The sequence below is a fragment of the Sceloporus occidentalis genome, unplaced genomic scaffold, assembly GCF_023333645.1.
Source record: "Sceloporus occidentalis isolate IW3139 unplaced genomic scaffold, rSceOcc1.0.p SCAF_94, whole genome shotgun sequence".
NCBI lineage: Eukaryota > Metazoa > Chordata > Lepidosauria > Squamata > Phrynosomatidae > Sceloporus > Sceloporus occidentalis.
In genome coordinates, this window is record NW_028317074.1 from 736396 (window position 1) to 742053 (window position 5658).

Genomic DNA, 5658 nt, shown 5'->3' on the forward strand with positions numbered 1-5658 from the left:
CAAGCCCTGTACTTCAGGACATTTGCAAAATGTATAACGTGAAAATTGAAAGGTGCCACACACCTATCACATGCATCAAAGTGCATATGAAGGACTGTCCGTTTAAAGTGGCCACACTGCTATCGTATGCATTAAACTGATGGCTGGACAGCAATAACGGAAGAGGTTAACATACTCTGTTCACTCGGAGCAGAGTATCTACCTGGCTCTCCGCAATAAATCACAAGCTGCTGCTGACGTAAGAACAAAAACTACACATTGCAGGTTTTGTTTTATTTCAGTAAGCCAAATCCCACTTGTGACTGTATTGGTATTAAGACAGTCTGGTTACCGAACCTAAGAACTAGAAATAAATGTACAATCCAGCCAGGTGACAAAACTGATTTTTTATTTTTTATTTTTTTTTAGTATTGTCTGCACACATTCATTCATCTTGTGTCCAAAGTAACACTGAACTAGAAGCGAATTACATTTTGTACATAACGGCACTGTACAGGCAGATGCAGACTCAAGTGATCCGTAATACACAGGCCATCCATTCCCTGTAGGCACATCACATATTAACACGGATTGTTAATAGTGTAAGAGGGCCGAGCGAAGCATTAGCCGCATCACACACCGGTCTGCCTCTTAGAGGATTAATTAAAATGGCTCTGTGGCAGGGAAGGTCTTTTTAGGTGACAAGCATTTTGTTTCAGTTATTGTAAACCTGAAATAAGTAGTTCATTGATAGTTTCTTCACCACTATAGCCCCACAGAGCACAGCTGACAGTAAAAGGGTTAAGCCTATTGGGAACATGTTTAAGTTCCTGAGAAATATGTCAGCCAAACAAGATTACATTCCTGAATGCTCTCCAATCTGCCAGGGATGGGAAATGACCAATGCTCCCAGGAAAGCCACTAATTACAATATATAAAGACACAATCATGTGTTCTCTGAACAAGATACAACCCACCATCCACTGGTGATGAATTCAGATCTCCACACTAAATAAATGAAAACATTAAAGGGGGACTCCCACTATAGCTTATCTTTTATCATCTATACTAGTGTCACATAAAAGTGGTGTTCCAAACATTTCTTACACTGTAGAATGCCTTGTGCATACAATTTAAAGACATATTTCATTAGACCTCCCCTTAAAGAGTATACTAACAGTGATAAGCTGTGAAAGGCTGGAGATTTAGAATGATTTTCACAAAAATGAACATTTTAACTCCCTCATTCACACTGGTATTAAGAACGGGCATCTAGTGAAGTTTTTTTTGTGTGTTGACCCCGCATTATAATTCATTACGCTGCCAGCAAATTTCACAATGCTGCTCAATGGATAAACAGGACATTTTTTAGGTTAGGTGGACCATTGTATAAATAAATGACTAGGTATATGCACAGAATTATTGAAAAGAAAGCTTACAGTGAGACAGGCTGCATAATACACAGTTTAATCTATTACATGACTTTCAAACAATCAAGCGTCTTCACATTACCTATTCATTAGGCAGCATTAGCTTATGGAAAGCTCCCTGGTTAGCCCACTGTAATGCATAGGGCAGAAGTAAGTCCAGTTGTTTAACTCTCTAGCAAATTCCCAATTTTATATATACACCACTGAGAGATACTACATGCCCTTCATGGTGTCCCAGACATGCTTAACGTGCTCCATACATCTCCTCTCAATGCATAGAATAAATGCTGATACAAATATTTTGTTTACCTGTGCTCAACTTTTACAGATCTTGCTCACCGTCAGACCTTTTAACATTTTACAGATTTTAAACTGTAAACATTCAAGCCATGTCCTTTTGTAACTTAACTATTGCTTTGCCCATAAGCCATCGCAACCCTCCCCATCACATCACTTGCTCTGGGGCAGGGTCCATTTGCTGTTTTGCCACCGCCTTTCTGGTTGATGGCATTATACAGAAAATTAAAGGTACACACTAGAGCCCTGCGCGGGACTGCTTTTTTTAATTCCGCTCCAGCTGATTTTTTGTCCAATCCCACCCGCTCCCGCAATGTGGGTGTTCCGCTCCCGCAACACGTGTGCCCAATCCTGCCCTCTCCCGCCACATTTGTGGTCAATCCTGCCCACCTCCTTACCTGAACTGCAGATTTCCTGCGCAGTCCTGCAAGGCTGCCTTCAAGTTGCTCCCTCACAGCGTCTCTTCTCTTGCTCCGCCCATGAACACAGCAGAGTCATGGGAAGTGATGTCACTTCCCATGAACTCCGCTGTGTTCCTGGGCGGAGCAAGAGAAGAGACACTGTAAGGGAGCAGCTCGAAGGCAGCCTTGCGGGACCCGCAGGTACAGTGCCTGACCGCCCGCAGTCCTCTAGTACACACCTTTATATGCACTGTATGTTCCTTAGAAGGAGAGTCTAGTTACCATATGCCCTTTAATGCATATGATAGCTGCTTCCCCCACAGCTTGTCGCAGAATATGGACAGACGCCCGGAGCAGCACCCCCCCTCCGTAGCCACTACCCTTACAGTCGAGCGCTGAGATATGATGGAACACACTAGGGAAAAAGATCACTTTTGTTACCAGCCCATTGAGCAGTGGAACGCTGGGGAAACTGATCGTCCAACAATGCGATCTGCCCACATGTAAGGAATTGATTTCAATAGAAAGGCTTCTTTGCCATCTTCTGGTTGGTTGTAGCATGAACATTGTACAACTGAGGGAACGGTGCACTGCAGCATCTCCTACACTTAAGAACCAGGGCCTGAATCCAGTCTCTAACTAAATGCAGCATTTGAAGCAGGCTCCTACTAACGTTGGATGTCCAAAACCTTCCCAACATTAACTATTTCATTAAGTAACGTTTTACAAAAACATGATACACAAAAGTAGATACTCACATACTACATTTTTTTTTTAAAGTTATTTTCCTTTGCAGACACAAAAGAAAATTGGAGGTATAACATTTTCTTCAGGGATGTTTACGTGATTAAGCCTTCAAGAGAAATACTAAAAAGCTTTTGTTTGCTTAAGGAGCTACAGAGTTTAATGTTTCCTCTATGCGGAACAGCACCTAGCAAAGCATGGAAATGGATGTCACAACAGAAACGTCTGCTAATTAAACTACTGGCTTAATGCTTAAAGTCCGCTACAACATTACATTACAACACAAATGTATGATGGGTTGATTGAACTGTAGTTGAAACGGGTTGCACACACGTTACATAAACATTGCTGAATGTCTTTTTGTGATGCCACAACTACATCTCAGATGGAATTTGCCAGGAGATGGGAGCGGTAATACTAGCAATAACCATAGTCATGAGCAAAATTACAGAATATATTTGTTCTTTCTATTCATTATGCTGTAAGACAAGCTGTTCATCTAACTCTGTTTGAAGTTATGTATCAAAAAGGATTCCAGAACATTCAATAGTGATCCTCTCTCAATAAACCATTCAAAGTATGGCCTAATTAGCAGACCCATTCCATTGGTTTCTATAGCGATAACAAAACATTTCAGACTTGGCACAAAAATCTTTTTTTTTTAATACAGAATCGCTGTTTCATTTGAGGTTGATGTCTATGCTAAACCTGTACACTTAAAGGATCGCTCTTCAGAGGCACTTTCAGAGACAATCACTACATTCGCTACATGGAAAGGAAAGATTATCAAATCAAATACCTATTCCAATCAAAAATGGCAAGCCTGTGCAGCGTCACCTGCCAACATAACTGTTCTCACAACTGCACTGACCTTGGGACAGCCTTCTTTAAGTGTTTCTCCCTCATTCGTCTGCATGGGAAAGAAAACTGTGTGCAAAATGGTGCAGAATCACACTCAGGTACTGTCTGAAATAAAGAGTAAGAAAATGTACTCTTAACTAATACAGGAAACTTGCAGGCTTTCATTTTACTGAATTTTACAAGAAATTTAACATTATCCATATTAAGTATTTGATGTAAGCAAGTAAACACTTAATTAGAGCTCACCGCTATATGGGTTCTCTCTCAGCCAGATGAAAGTTATGTTACACACCTCAAAGTGTCTTGGGTACGACAGGGCTTTTAGTTAATTTAGCTAACAAGAGAAACAAAGCAAATGTACCTCACTGCAACTCAAAAACTGGCATTTTCCAGAAAAAGAAAAAAAAAAAGTGCTTTGAAATAAAAACCTGTTTCCAGAATACATTTTTCTCAATGAAAATGCAAATAATGAATGAATAGAGCTGAATGGATTTGCTGATTTGCTCTGTACTGAAAGGAGTGCGTGATCATACCTTTCACTAGCTTCGTGTGTGACTACAGCCAGCAAGGTGGGGAATCCTGGCTATGATCGGCATACAAAGTCAAAAAACAAAATCCCTGTGTAAAGAACAAAAAAAAGGAGCTAATTAAGCATTTAAATAAAATTTCATCATCTAAATGATGAACAAAAAAACATACCTAGAAGCATAAAAATCTCATTTCACACAGCAACACTGCAACCTCAGTCTTACGTAATAGGAGTGTAATGTTTCATAGAAACACAGAATCTGACAACACAACATTATAACAGAGTAGCTATGGCAAACAAACTTCCCATTAAAAACAAGCCATGTTTAATAAAACAATGTATCCTGGTAATGGGCATATCCAACCTTAAAATACACACATACCATATTGTAAAGCAAAGCGACCATTTGCATTTTAACTTAAGTTCCTCAGCATAGCCAATCATTTTCGTCATTTACTACCGGAATGAAACGTGTTTAGATAACAAAATAGCCAAAATGACAGGCCTAGCTGAGCTCCAGTGACTGCAAATCACTCCCCAATACAGTTAAAAATAGCAGCATCACAGTATACACAAAACTAGGCCTCTAAGCAGGGGTGAGCGCGCAGAGTGCAGCTTAAAAAGAAGGATGTGAGGTAAATTAAGCTATTTAAAGAGACGAGCCGTGGCTCGGGCCCTTAAATTAGTCTACGACCGAGCAGACAGCTGCATTCCAAGCACAGGCTCACAAATAAATGGGAGTTATTTAATAGCCTTGCCGGACTTCCCACTGTAAGCACGCAGGCCCCGCACAGCACGCATATAATTGCCCGGCAAAGTCATTGTGAGAATAAGCTGCTCGCGGCCGTCTCTCTTACTTGCCCGATGCAGGCAGTCAAGGGGCTCGCGGAGACGGGTAAGGTTTCTGACCGGCCGGATCCCTTCTTTCACCTGCTGCGCACGCGCACAGAGTCTCCACTACGTCAGTGACGGTGAGGTACGCGGCGAGACGGGGTTTGAGACGTCATCACGTGACCCCTCCTGCCATAGGCTCCCGCGTTAGGAGTAGGGCTGTTTCAGCCATGTTGGTGTAGGGTAGCAGGGAAGCTGTGTGTGGATGATCAATAGCCTGGGGGCATTTGCTAAGGACTGAGGTGGATGGAGGATATTTATAATGTTTATTAATAACTTACAAAGGAATTTAATGTGGGTTAACTAACCCCCCGATAGATAAATAATGTAGAATTACAATTAAAAAGCAGAGTGCCCTCAGAACGATCAGAACAAAACAATCAAACATTGCAATACAGTAAGTAGATATACACTATATGGACACATTTATTGGGACATGCCTCTTAATGATTGAATTCAGGTGTCAGCAGTGGCGACTCTAGAAACAATATATAGGGGGGGGGCACACAAGATACCACAGTCAAAC